Raw genomic sequence first — 15,477 nt, forward strand, 5'->3', positions numbered from 1 at the left:
TTCAGTATCAAGTTAAGAACTTGGGCTAGGGGACGTAAAAACTCCTTACATCTTCACCCTCATGCTCTTTGCGACTGTAGAAGTTATGCTACAGCTGGGCTGCACTACGCTTATCTCTAAAAGCTTCCCTGAGATAGGTAAACAAGTTATCAACGCGATCTTCCCCAGCATCACTGCGCATTCGTGCTTCCTCTAAGGCTGCACCCCTGAGCAGGGACATAACAAAGTCAGACTGATCCTGGTCAGGCTGATTTCTACTATTAAGTGCACGTTGTACTTCTACAATAAAGTCATCAACAGACCTCCCATCTTTCTCAACATCCCCCGTAAATGGAACAATGCGTCTTTCCCTTGGGACATATACAAAGGACCTTCTACTTAATTTATCAATGGTTGCCATTGCTTCATCATACCTACTACGCAATTCTCTAATTTGTTCGTTCAAATCAAGTTCAACTGGTGTGTCCTCTGAGCGTGACATAATAAAACCTCAAATCTTTAAAGTTCACAGAAGCCTGGAAAAGAAGCTGCTGCCGTCCTTCGCTGCAAACGCGATGCCTTCACGGCCCGCCGTTCCCGGGGTCCACGTCACCGCTCTGCGTCCTGACGTCAGTCGCCCGTTCGCGAGGCTCCAACGCGCTCTCCACGAGGCTCAACCGCGCTCTCTCCTCCCGCCCGACGGGAACCCGGTCCTGTCTTCATCACTACCGTATTAGGTACTGTATATTAACCTGCACACAACAATCAGAGACCCTCTAAACTGGCTTGGAATTAGCCCCACTCCTGGTACCAGATTTTGTAGCCTGGGGAAAACTACACGCTCAGGACAACAAAGACTTTTTCGGGTTCTAATTCCTTTATCGGTTTTCGATGTTTAAGTGCCAGAAGAGGGTCGCGAAACAAAACAAACGAAGTTACAACCAGCTCTTGCCGTTAAATCTCAGCTTAACTTTCGATCCACACCCTTATGTATGGACAGAATTCCGTATGCAGTATAAAAATACCAGAACAAATACGGTAGTGCAATCCTACTTGGATGGTGAGGAACCTTGCCCAAGCCACGCGATCCAACGTTGAATCATTTACTGGAGAAAATCTTTCCTCACCATGTCCAGCACACTCTGGGAAGAACCCACTTTCCAACGCCCAACCGCCTCTTCAGCAGAAAGCAAAATGGTCTCCCCACCGTCCCGCGCATGCGTAATGACATCATCGTCTCCCTTAAAGGCACAGGCAACTGTTCCGACGGTAACATCTTAGAACAGGTTACAAGTTAGACACAATACTGTGGGCTGAAGAGCCTGTGTTGTGCTCCAGGGTTCCATCTCACTCATTGCAATACCTTCCCCTCTTCTACCCATTAACACCCTTTCTCTGTTCTCCACTGCTCTCCCCTACCTTCCTAACTCCTGACTACTTACCCCTGCCTCACCAGATCCTCACACTCCACTTGTCTGTTCCATCACTCCTTCCCTCCCTTCCACTTCCCCTTCACTACCCACTCACCCCACCCTTCTGGCAGCAATCCATCTGATGCGTCATCTCTGTCTTCCTTCCAAGGCCTCAATGAGGACGATATTCAAGCCATGCTCAAGGGTACTCACATGAAGAAGATCAAATCCAGCTCACGGATGAATTCCCACTTTTACAAGCTGAATGAAGATTGCTGGACGGTGTGGTAAACTTCGAAAAAGGTCCTGAAGACAGCCAGGAGCCAAATGTGTGAGTGTTGCTAAAGTCTTGGAGGGTTGGTGTGACAGCAAACATTTTTTTTATAGTTTTTAAAAAATTGTCTTGGGCACCAACAAGTGCAGGGATTCGTCCTTGATTCCTGGTATGGCACCATGCTGAGGCCAAGTAGAGTTACTGCATCATTGCCCCAGTGACCTGGATTCTAACTTTTATTGATTCTATTTTATTTCAAGATTGAGTGCAGACAGGTCCTTCTGGCCCAATAGGCCACACCATCCAGCCGTCCACCTGTTTAATGCCAGACAAATCACAGGACAATTCACCTGCCCTGCTGTGTTCCGCCAGCATTCTGAGTGTGTGTGTGTGTGTGTGTGTGTGTGTGTGTGTGTGTGTGTGTGTGTGTGTGTGCGCGCGTGCTCAGGATAACAACTATACTTTTCCTTCAGCATTCCACAGGGGGAAGAACTTTCAGACAATATGACCCATATATTGCAATATGCTCCTCCTAAGCTCCCTTGTCTCTAACCTCCTGGTCCATTTCCATTTCTCTGTTCATCCAGGTTTCCCATAAACATGACATGAGTCATATCCATCAAGCAGGAGCTACAGAAACCTGAAGCCCCACACCTCACAACCCTAATTTCTACAGTTTAGTAAAACAATGATGCCTTTGCACAAGAGATTCTGCAGATGGTAGAACAACACACACAAAATGCAGAATGAACTCAGGAGGTCAGGCAGCATCCATAACTGTTTATATATATATATATATATATATATACACACACACACAGACAGACAGACAGGCTGAGACCCGTCTGCAGGACCCATCTTGATGGAGGATGTTGGCCTGAAGTGTTGACTCTTTATTCCTCTCCATAGATGCTGCCTGACCTGCAGAGGTCCTCCAGCATTTTAGGGCACCACAGTAGCAGGGTGGTAAGTGTGATGTTGTTCCTGCTCGGTCAGGGATGCAGGGCAGGGAGTGGGCAGGTAATAACTCAAAGTTCAATACCAGTGCCGTGTATATTCTCCCTGTGACCATGTGGGTTTCCCCCTGCAGTTCAAAGAAGGCTGATTGGTCACTGTAAATTTTCCTGTGATTAGGCTGCTGTTAAATAGGTGGGGTGTTGGGAGATGTGGCTTTTTGGGGCTGAGGGCCAGTCCCACAGAGTATCTCTAAATAGATAAAGTGCTGTGAATAAATAACTTTGTGTGTGTGTTACTCTGAATTTCCAGCTTCTGCAGAATCTCTTGTGCTTGTGAATCTGTGACTGAGTCTCTTGTTCTGATCTCTGCTGCTGTTTTGCTCTCTCCCCTCACCCGACCCTTTGCAGTCTCGATCGACGACATCAAGGAGATGAGACCAGGTCACCAGCCGGAGGGAATGAAGCGGTACGCCACGGAGATACCCACCGACGGCTGTTTCACCATCGTATTTAAGGGCACGAGGAAGAACTTGGATCTGGTGGCCTCCGACGCCAACGAGGCCTGGCATTGGATCAGTGGGCTCGCCAAACTAAAGCAGAGAGGCTGCAGCATGAACAAGAGAGAGCAGATGGTCCAGCATCCATCTAGGAGTGTGTCATGGCAGAGTGCCAGGGAGAGAGGGTACCACTTCCCTCATGGTCTCCAACAGCAGCCCCCAAGTCCACCCCTACCCCATGCTGAAGGTCAAAGGCACCTCCCCATGTTAGAAGTTTTTGCTGTTTGTTTCCCCTATGTGACTTTCATTTCCCTCAGGCCCTCAGACTCCATGGATTCCATTGGTTACTAATGCTTTTTCAGTATTGTTTTAATATATAGTCAATCTTTACGTTTTAACGTTTTACAGGTATTATAGGCTAAACTTAATTTTCCAGGTGTTTATGAAAAATAAAGTTACTTTAAAGCTCTGAATGAGATACTTTATTGATATAATATTCTTCCAATCAGCAATGACAATACACTTAATATTTTGTTTTTACAACCAATGCTGATGGTGAAGGAAACCTGTTTGCAAAATACATCAGGCGCTGCATTTTAAGTGAGTAATGAATCCGCTATGTCGTCCTACCATCAAAGGTACACAAGCCATGATATCTTCCAGCAGAATTTTCTTCCAAGGGGTGGGGCTGGGGAAGCAGGGAGGGGATAGGCAGGAAAGGTGAAGAAGGAAATCAAACCATTGTCTCCCATACCATCACCACCCTTATCAACTCCGGAGACCTTCCATCCTGAGCCACAAAATCATAATTCCCACAGCCCGCACTGCTTGGTTTTACCTCCTCTCCAAGATCCACAAGCCTGACTGTCCCAGTTGACCCATAGTTTCTGCCTGCTCCTGCCCCACCAAACTTGTATCTGCCTAGACTCCATTTTGTCACCCATAGTTCAGTTTACTCTCACCCCTCACCCGACCCTTTGCAGTCTCGATCGACGACATCAAGGAGATGAGACCAGGTCACCAGCCGGAGGGAATGAAGCAGTACGCCACGAAGATACCCACCGATGGCTGTTTCACCATCGTATTTAAGGGCACAAGGAAGAACTTGGATCTGGTGGCCTCCGACACCAGAGAGGCCTGGCATTGGATCAGTGGGCTCTCCAAACTAAAGCAGAGAGGCTGCAGCATGAACAAGAGAGAGCAGATGGTCCAGCATCCATCTAGGAGTGTGTCACAGCAGAGTGACAGGGAGAGAGGGTACCACTTCCCTCATGGTCTCCAACAGCAGCCTCCAAGTCCACCCCTACCCCATGCCGAAGGTCAAAGGCACCTCCCCATGTTAGAAGTTTTTGCTGCTTGTTTCCCCTATGTGACTTTCATTTCCCTCAGGCCCTCAGACTCCGTAGATTCCATTAGTTACTAAAGGTTTTTCAGTATTATTTTAATATATAGTAAATCTTTAGGTTTTAACATGTTACAGGTATTATAGGCTAAACAATGTTACAGGTGTTTATGAAAAATAAAGTTACTTTAAAGCTCTGTATGAGATACCTCCCTCATGGTTCCGCCTCCTTCTACTACCCACTGTGCTTACCCCTATTCCTTCTTCACCTTTCGTGCCTATCCCCTCCCCCACCCCTTTATCTTTCCCCTTACTGGGTTTTCACCTGGAACCATCACCCTTCTCCTTCCCACCCTCCCCCCACCTTCTTTATAGGGCCTCAGCCCCTTCCCTCTACAGTCCCGAAATGTTCATTGATCGTTTCCACGGATGCTGCCCGACCTGCTGAGTTCCTCCAGCATGTTGTGTGTTGCTTTGACTCCAGCATCTGCAGAGTATTTTGTATTTATGATTTCTTCCTGAATTTTGCATGTTGCGCCTGCTTTCCGGCATCTGCAGAACCTTTTGTGTTTATGATTTGGTATGCTTGCCTCCATAGACTGGGGGCATTGACAGTAAGAGATAGGACATCATATTACAGCTGTAAAAACATTGGTTCGGTCACATTATTCTGTATTGTTCTGCTTGACACTCTGTAGGAAGATTGTACTGGCATTAGAAAAAAATGCAGAAGAGATTCACCAGGGATGTAGAAACTTAGAAACAGAGAAAATCTACAGCACAATCCAGGCCCTTTGGCCCACAGCGCTGTGTTGAACATGTACTTACTATAGAAATTACCTAGGGTTACCTATAGCCCTCTATTTTCCTAAGCTCCATGTACCTATCCAAAAGTCTCTTAAAAGACCCTATCGTATCCGCCTCCACCACCATCACCAGCAGCCCCTTCCACACAATCACCATTCTCTGGGTAAAAAACTTACCCATGACATCTCCTCTGTACCTACTTCCAAGCACCTTAAAACTGTGCCCTCTCATGCTAGCCATTTCAGCCCAGGGAAAAAGCGTCTGACTATCCACACGATCAATGGCTCTCATCATCTTATACACATGTTACCTGTAATGAAGGGCCTTAGTTACAAGAAGAGATTGGATCAGGTGCATTTGATCTCATGGGACATAGGTGGCTGAGTGGTAAACTTATAGGGGTTTGTAAGATTAGGAGGGGCAAAAATATGTTAGATGGTCAGAGACTTTACCCTAGCATATGTTAATCTAAAGCTGGATCATATATGGTGAGAAGGAAAAAAATTAAAAGAGTTCTGAGGGCAAGACTTTCAGAAAAAGGGTGTTGGTTTTATTGGAAGGGTTGCTAAAGGTGGAGGCAGATACAATGATAACATATAAAAGGTATTTGGACAAGTACTTGGATAGTGAAGGAGCAGAGGAATATGGGCTTAATGCAAGCAAATGGGGGTAGTGTTGACAAGGTTGGGATGGACAAGTTGAAGCAAAGGTTCTATATCTGTGGTGTGTAGCTCTGTGACTAAACGGACAAGGTGTGCTCTGGCCAGCGTACAGGTGTTAACATCTAACCAAGTTAGGCCCTGCACTGTAGAGGACCTCACCATTCTGCATCCAGGTCTGACTTACCAGCAAATCAACATCAATATTTGCAAATCAAAACTATCCATTTTTCCATAAGTTAGTTGCATTTGTAAGCAGCACCTTGCTGGCAACAACTTCTAGCTGATAACCCCTTCACTACAGATTCTGCATATCTTGCCAAGTGTTTAACCATATAACCATATAACAACTACAGCACGGAAACAGGCCATCTCGGCCCTTCTAGTCCGTGCCAAACTCTTACTCTCACATAGTCCCACCAACCTGCACTCAGCCCGTAACCCTCCATTCCTTTCCTGTCCTTATAGCTGTCCAGTTTAACTTTAAACGACAATATCCAACCTGCCTCAACCACTTCTGCTGGAAGCTCCTTCCACACAGCTACCCCTCTGTGAGTAAAGAAGTTCCCCCTCATGTTACCCCTAAACTTTTGCCCTTTAACTCTCTACTCATGTCCTCTTGTTTGAATCTCCCCCACTCTTCTGGTATTTAATTTTAATTTTATGAAATGAACTTAAATTAGTTTTTCCAGAATGTTGCTAGCTATTCATTTATATGTTCCATTTTCTTTGAGAACTGCACTCCCCTCCCATACAATGAAATTATACCAGAAACATTCCTGTGTATCCCTTACCTTTGAATGACATTCAGAGCTTCTTTAATAATTGCAGCCCAGGTTCGTTAACCTGATATCCATCGGCACCACTGCTTTCTCTCTGTCACCTTTCATAATGCCACTGTACCAAAAACATCCTCAGGTCTATCTACCTACCAGACAAATCCATATGGAAGTCACCTTCATGGCCAGGATTCAATGCACTGGAGACACAGTATGTTTGCCCTTTGAAGCCCTGTGCACCTCAGAATAAGTGTAAGGCAGTCTGAGTGATCATGGCAACAATAATATCCCGTTAGGGGGAAACAAAACTGACTTGCACTAGCATTAACTCAACAAATTCTTTTTCATTATGCAGAGGGAATGCCCCATCCATCTTTTTGGCTTTGGTGGCTTGTCCCTGCTCTTTGTTACAGGTCTGGCACTCACAAGCCAGATGCCAGCACCTCTTAATGTGGTCACACTTCGTGGTGAAATGTTCAAAGGACAGGTTCACCCAACTGTCAAAATATGTGACCTTCCTTCTGCTCCATCTCCTCCTGTGTCCTGAGGTCAGTTCGGAATGGTCACTGGTGCCAATGAGTGATGAATGACTGCTTACCTGTACAGAATGTTCAGCACAGGAAAACAATCTAAGAGCAGCAGCAGCTGTCTGGGACAGCTACCTCCACCACAATCCCCCCGTCCCACCAGTATCTGTGACATGTCTGAAAAGGGCTGAGTACAATGGCTGAGAAAGACCACCTAACTGGAAACCTCTCCAACTCAGTGATTAGAATTTGGCTATAAATATGTGTATAAACAATTACATATAATTACAGGCTGCCTTCATAACCGCTTTAAAGGAAACAAGACCAACGTTTCCATGCAAGATGTTGGGCCAGGGCCATCCGTGGATTAGGCTGATGAGTGGATGCCCACCTTGGTGTCCAGAACATATCCCTTGGTATCAGGAGACTACCAGGATCTTTTAGATTACCAACTCCAGAGCAGCTCTGACTGGCGATAGTAACTGTGGGGAGAATCGTGTAATCAACATTTAGCAAAGAAATAGGCCGCCAATTTCTGATCTCATCCTTTTATAATAGGCTGAGGATCTACGGCTCTCTCCCCATCTGGAGAATGCTGCACATTTGGGCAACCAGCCACTCTAGACCAGGAAGAGCCTGGGCATAAAATCCTACATGTAAATGTTGGTCTTCCTCTGCTCAGAGAAGCTGGGAGGAGAACTCGTAATTCTACCCAACTGTTCTCACACAGACTCGTGGAAGAGTTCTAATCAGTGGGTTAGTGAGGCTTCCAATTAGATCTGGAACTATGTCCTCTGTGATGTTTTCCAAGTAATGGATTGCCATCGTCATGTTGATCATCTGCTTAGGCAATCTCTTGGGATCAAGGTTAACTTACATCCACTCTGAGATTCTGGGTTACGGGACAGCTAATGAGAGAACTACAAACTTTTCAACAAGTGTACATCAGATCCAATCTAATGAAGACTGGTATCAACCAAGCCTACATATACTGTGAAACTGTGGCATCACAGAACTTTACCACGGTAATAAACGTACAGTAAAAAAGGGCTGGAAAAACACTGTTTAATTTCCAACAGATAGTAAGATGCTTAAATAAAAATGTTACTAAGATGTGTAAGTATAGCTCATGCTTAGTCATCCTCTGCCTGAGAGCAGCTGAGAACACTTCAAATGATACAGATAAAGAGGCTCCATTTCTCCCCGTATACACAATTCACGCTCAGCTTCTTTGATATTCAAGGGCTACAGTGTAACGTCCTTTGCTACCCTGATAGGCTGCTTCAAAATCCAGCCATTTTCTATAAAAGGCTGTTTGTTTCTGTGAAAGAGGTTCAATGCAGATTAATCTCTCATCGCAAATGACACATTCTATCATAGAAACATAGAAAATAGGTGCAGGAGTAGGCCATTCGGCCCTTCGAGCCTGCACCGCCATTTATTATGATCATGGCTGATTATCCAACTCAGAACCCCGCCCCAGCCTTCCCTCCATATCCCCTGATCCCCGTAGCCACAAGGGCCATATCTAACTCCCTCTTAAATATAGCCAATGAACTGGCCTCAACTGTTTCCTGTGGCAGAGAATTCCACAGATTCACCACTCTCTGTGTGAAGAAGTTTTTCCTAATCTCGGTCCTAAAAGGCTTCCCCTTTATCCTCAAACTGTGACCCCTTGTTCTGGACTTCCCCAACATCGGGAACAATCTTCCTGCATCTAGCCTGTCCAATCCCTTTAGGATTTTATACGTTTCAATCAGATCCCCCCTCAATCTTCTAAATTCCAACGAGTACAAGCCCAGTTCATCCAGTCTTTCTTCATATGAAAGTCCTGCCATCCCAGGAATCAATCTGGTGAACCTTCTTTGTACTCCCTCTATGGCAAGGATGTCTTTCCTCAGATTAGGGGACCAAAACTGCACACAATACTCCAGGTGTGGTCTCACCAAGGTCCTGTACAACTGCAGTAGTACCTCCCTGCTCCTGTACTCGAATTCTCTCGCTAGAAATGCCAGCATACCATTCGCCTTTTTCACCACCTGCTGTACCTGCATGCCCACTTTCAATGACTGGTGTATAATGACACCCAGGTCTCGTTGCACCTCCCTTTTTCCTAATCGGCCACCATTCAGATAATAATCTGTTTTCCTATTTTTGCCACCAAAGTGGATAACTTCACATTTATCCACATTAAATTGCATCTGCCATGAACTTGCCCACTCACCCAACCTATCCAAGTCACTCTGCATCCTCTTAGCATCCTCCTCACAGCTAACACTGCCACCCAGCTTCGTGTCATCCGCAAACTTGGAGATGCTGCATTTAATTCCCTCATCCAAGTCATTAATATATATTGTAAACAACTGGGGTCCCAGCACTGAGCCTTGCAGTACCCCACTAGTCACCGCCTGCCATTCTGAAAAGGTCCCGTTTATTCCCACTCTTTGCTTCCTGTCTGCTAACCAATTCTCCATCCACATCAATACCTTACTCCCAATACCGTGTGCTTTAAGTTTGCACACTAATCTCCTGTGTGGGACCTTGTCAAAAGCCTTTTGAAAATCCAAATATACCACATCCACTGGTTCTCCCCTATCCACTCTACTAGTTACATCCTCAAAAAATTCTATGAGATTCGTCAGACATGATTTTCCTTTCACAAATCCATGCTGACTTTGTCTGATGATTTCACCGCTTTCCAAATGTGCTGTTATCACATCTTTGATAACTGACTCCAGCAGTTTCCCCACCACCGACGTTAGGCTAACCGGTCTATAATTCCCCGGTTTCTCTCTCCCTCCTTTTTTAAAAAGTGGGGTTACATTAGCCACCCTCCAATCCTCAGGAACTAGTCCAGAATTTAACGAGTTTTGAAAAATTATCACTAATGCATCCACTATTTCTTGGGCTACTTCCTTAAGCACTCTAGGATGCAGACCATCTGGCCCTGGGGATTTATCTGCCTTCAATCCCTTCAATTTGCCTAACACCACTTCCCTACTAACATGTATTTCGCTCAATTCCTCCATCTCACTGGACCCTCTGTCCCCTACTATTTCTGGAAGATTATTTATGTCCTCCTTAGTGAAGACAGAACCAAAGTAATTATTCAATTGGTCTGCCATGTCCTTGCTCCCCATAATCAATTCACCTGTTTCTGTCTGTAGGGGACCTACATTTGTCTTTACCAGTCTTTTCCTTTTTACATATCTATAAAAGCTTTTACAGTCAGTTTTTATGTTCCCTGCCAGTTTTCTCTCATAATCTTTTTTCCCCTTCCTAATTAAGCCCTTTGTCCTCCTCTGCTGAACTCTGAATTTCTCCCAGTCCTCAGGTGAGCCACTTTCTCTGGCTAATTTGTATGCTTCTTCTTTGGAATTGATACTATCCCTAATTTTTCTTGTCAGCCACAGGTGCACTACCTTCCTTGATTTATTCTTTTGCCAAACTGGGATGAACAATTGTTGTAGTTCATCCATGCAACCTTTAAATGCTTGCCATTGCATATCCACTGTCAATCCTTTAAGTGTCATTTGCCAGTCTATCTTAGCTAATTCACGTCTCATACCTTCAAAGTTACCCCTCTAAGTTCAGAACCTTTATTTCTGAATTAACTATGTCACTCTCCATCTTAATGAAGAATTCCACCATATTATGGTCACTCTTACCCAAGGGGCCTCTCATGACAAGATTGCTAATTAACCCTTCCTCATTGCTCAAAACCCAGTCCAGAATAGCCTGCTCTCTAGTTGGTTCCTCGACATTTTGGTTCAAAAAACCATCCCGCATACATTCCAAGCAATCCTCTTCCTCAGCACCTTTACCAATTTGGTTCACCCAATCTACATGTAGATTGAAGTCACCCATTATAACTGCTGTTCTTTTATTGCACACATTTCTAATTTCCTGTTTAATACCATCTCCGACCTCACTACTACTGTTAGGTGGCCTGTACACAACTCCCACCAGCGTCTTCTGCCCCTTAGTGTTATGCAGCTCTACCCATATCGATTCCACATCTTCCCAGCTTATGTCCTTCCTTTCTATTGTGTTAATCTCTTCTTTAACCAGCAACACCACCCCACCTCCCCTTCCTTCATGTCTATCCCTCCTGAATATTGAATATCCCTGAACGTTGAGCTCCCATCCTTGGTCACCCTGGAGCCATGTCTCTGTGATCCCAATTATATCATAATCATTAATAACAATCTGCACTTTCAATTCATCCACCTTATTATGAATGCTCCTTGCATTGAAACACAAAGCCTTCAGGCGCTCTTTTACAACTCTCTTAGCCCTTATACAATTATGTTGAAAAGTGGCCCTTTTTAATGCTTGCCCTGGATTTGTCGGCCTGCCACTTTTACTTTTCTGCTTAGTACTTTTTGCTTCTACCCTCACTTTACACCCCTCTGTCTCTCTGCACTGGTTCCCATCCCCCTGTTGTGAACTAACCTCCTCACGCCTAGCCTCTTTAATTTCATTCCCACCCCCCAACCATTCTAATTTAAAGTCACCTCAGTAGCCCTCGCTAATCTCCCTGCCAGGATATTGGTCCCCCTAGGATTCAAGTGTAACCCGTCCTTTTTGTACAGGTCACGCCTGCGCCAAAAGAGGTCCCAATGATCCAAAAACTTGAATCCCTGCCCCCTGCTCCAATCCCTCAGCCACGCATTTATCCTCCACCTCATCGCATTCCTACTCTCACTGTCGCGTGGCACAGGCAGTAATCCCGAGATCACTACCTTTGCGGTCCTTTTTCTCAACTCCCTTCCTAGCTCCCTATATTCTCCTTTCAGGACCTCATCCCTTTTCCTACCTATGTCATTGGTACCTATATGTACCACGACCTCTGGCTCCTCACCCTCCCACTTCAGGATATCTTGGACACGATCAGAAATATCCCGGACCCTGGCACCAGGGAGGCAAACTACCATCCGGGTCTCTGGACTGCATCCACAGAATTGCCTATCTGACCCCCTTACTATGGAGTCCCCTGTCACAACTGCCCTCCTCTTCCTTGCCCTACCCTTCTGAGCTACAGGGCCAGACTCTGTGCCGGAGGCACGGCCACTGTCGCTTCCCCCGGGTAAGCTGTCCCCCCCAACAGTACTCAAACAGGAGTACCTATTGTTAAGGGGCACAGCCACCGGGGTACTCCCTATTACCTGACTCTTCCCCTTCCCCCTCCTAACTGTGACCCACTTGTCTGCCTCCCGTGGTCCCGGCGTGACCACCTGCCTGCAACTCCTCTCTATCAACTCCCCACTCTCTCTGACCAGACGAAGGTCATCGAGCTGCAGCTCCAGTTCCGTAACGCGGTCCCTTAGGAGCTGCATCTCGATGCACTTGGCGCAGATGTAGACGTCCGGGAGGCTTGGAGACTCCAGGGCCTCCCACATCCGACACCGAGAACAAAGACTTTGTTGTGATATGCTATTAGTATTCATACATGATATGGACATAGGGTACATGGTGTGTGTATGAGGCACACTTCCTGGACAATAATTAGAGAGATACAGCAGAAGTGGAAGGAAAAGGAATTGTGTTTTGGCATTTTAATTGCAATTACCATAATTAATTGTTTATGAATTATTCCAAATTCCAGTTCTTTTCCCTCATTTACCAAAAATCTTGTTTCATGGTAGACTGAGGCACCTCCTTACTTCAGGTGGATGGTCATTGTTGAATAGACGATGTGAACACTGGTAGAGCTTTCAACCTTCAGGACATTTCAAATGAGCTGAATCCCATTCCAATGACCACACATCATGCCAAGCCAAACTCTCGTCCACCCTATTTCTCAGATGCTGGACTAGGAATCAAGTGGAATTGGAGATGGGAGTGTGGCTTTCTGTAGACTTTGCAAGCCCACATGTAAATGTATTTTCTGGGTTTTTGAAGGTTATACAAAAATTGTCTTTGGTGTGTACAATAATAAAAGAGCAAATACATTTCAGCAAATTACCCATTACATTACCCATTAATTGCCTTTGGGTTTTGAAAATTGTGATAACTTAAATGTAGGTCTTTATATCTTTATTTTCTCACCTGCTCCTTCTCTAATCCCTTCTCCTTCGAAAGAGTCATCCAATTGCATTGTTCTACCACTCACAGGTCCCGCCTTTTGATCTTGCAAAAGTTCATGTCTTATTACAGAAACAGTGGACGGGAGCCGAGTGCAGGAGTAGGAGGGGGAAGCAAGGTGGGAGACCTTCATCAGCAACCACAAATATCTCCACCAATTCAGCTGGTGTGTATGTGCACTCAATCTTCCCCAGGACCACAAGCCAGAGTTCTTAGCTACCTCATGCTACAAATTTACCTTGGCTTTAGCTGACCTCTGCTACCTGCTTTACTTTAAACTTTTATTTAAAACATTGCAGTCTTCATCACCCCCTGTTAAGTGATCTTCAAACTTGAATTTTAATGTCTTTTTTTGTTTAAAAACATTCACCTTTCTCAGCTTTGCACCACACCTGGCTTCAGTACAAATGTAATTAACTTTCATTCGATGTACGATAAAAGCACTTTGCTTGTTACTAGTGTCTCCACAGCATTTCAAGCCTAAACAGGCATAGGCAGTCTTTAACACAGGATAGTTTTAATTAACGGTGTCTCTTTCATCTCCAAACAAACTGTGAAATAGCAGCAAAAGACAACAGCTCTAACCTCTCTTATTCAACCAATTAGTTATAAACTGTAGAAGACAACCAATCAGGATAAAGATCCTAGACCAGTGTGATTTATACTACCAAGGTAACAGAGAGGCAAAGTGTCTCTTTATTCCTCAAAGTAGTACACATGTAATGGGTTTCCAGAAAGCCTAAGCAGGTGATGCAGTCGCTATTAATCCAGAAAATGATCACCTTGTAACATCTTTACTGTCTTTTCTCTGCCTTCACTTGTTTAAAGATCGTTAGATCTGTATTGTCTACCAGTCTGGCCATAGATCGCCAAAATAAAACAAAGAAATAGATTTTGTCATCAGCGGCAAGCATTGTGATTGTTACATCTGTCTTGCCTACCAGGCTGGCCATAGATTGCCAGAATAAAACAAAGGAATAGAGTTCCAATCACAGACAAGAGAAGATCTGCAGATGCTGGAAATCCACACACACAAAATGCTGGAGGAAGTTTGCAGGCCAGGCAGCATCTATGAAAAAGAGCATAGTCGACATTTCAGGCCGAGACCCTTCAGCAGGATTGATGGATTTGTCATCAGCAGCAAGCATTGTGGTTGTCACATCTGTATTGTCTGCCGGACCGGCCATAGATTGCCAAAGTAAAACGAAGGAATAGATTTCTCATCAACAGCCAGTGTTGTTAGCTCAAAAAGAACTGCAAAAATATGTTTCTCTCAGGTGATCCCGTCAGTGGGACAGATCATTAATATTTCCCAAGGATATGGGGTATGCTAAGTAATAAAAATAATGAAATATGCATTCTATTCTGGGGTCAATTTTATACCATGACCTTTTCAGTTAAATGTATTTAAATTTGATTTCATTGTTTTATGTATGCGTTTATATTTTTATGAAAATCATTAGTTCTAATCTTTTCATCAGTTTAATTTCCCATTTCAAAACAAAAGTTGCAAAGGACAACAAGCTGCATGTACAGAATGCAGATAACCAGTTAGGATTCAGTAAAGTATGGGAGGATGGGTTATGGGCTTGAGTAGAAGAGAGATATGTATTTCCATGTATTAACTTCTTCATATATTTTCATAAAATACACATTTTTGATAGCCTGAAGATTATCTGTTACAATTTACAAGGCTCAAAAATCACTTAATGCGTACCTGAGCTTTGGTGCCTGTCAGATAAAGTGGTTTTAATGTTAACATTTATTAAATGGTGAGTCATCAATGTCAATCTATTGGCAATAAAATTAGTCCAGCTGCAATTCAGTCTAAGCACTAACATGATCCTTATCTTCCCAAAGCATTATTTGAATGGTTATGAGTTTGCTCATTTGTTTTAATGTGACAGACCTTCAAAAGATCATGAAGCAGTTTAATCAAGTTATCAAATACAGATCAAGAATCAAACCACTCTGGGCAATGGATTTGATTTACAGCGACATCGGAGCTTTCTGGAGAAAGTGGGTTACGAGATCTTCGCAAATCCTCTCACAGAGGTGCTCTGGCTGGAAATTTCTGATGGATCTGTGAGCTATGAAATCTCTAGTCGAAGGCAGATGCTTTTCAGCTGTACCGCACCATCTTGCCACATCTGATTCA

At 44.4% G+C, this 15,477-nt stretch overlaps 1 long non-coding RNA gene across 1 annotated transcript; it reads left to right on the forward strand.

Annotated features, from left to right (window-relative positions):
• Nucleotides 1-685: 685 nt before the first annotated feature.
• LOC140205514 (uncharacterized) lies at nucleotides 686-3,282 on the forward strand. Its single transcript, XR_011887861.1, has 3 exons — nucleotides 686-716; nucleotides 1,561-1,722; nucleotides 3,030-3,282. It is a non-coding gene; the product is annotated as an uncharacterized lncRNA (long non-coding RNA).
• The last annotated feature ends 12,195 nt before the right edge of the window (nucleotides 3,283-15,477 follow it).

The sequence above is a fragment of the Mobula birostris genome, chromosome 11, assembly GCF_030028105.1.
Source record: "Mobula birostris isolate sMobBir1 chromosome 11, sMobBir1.hap1, whole genome shotgun sequence".
Lineage (NCBI taxonomy): Eukaryota > Metazoa > Chordata > Chondrichthyes > Myliobatiformes > Myliobatidae > Mobula > Mobula birostris.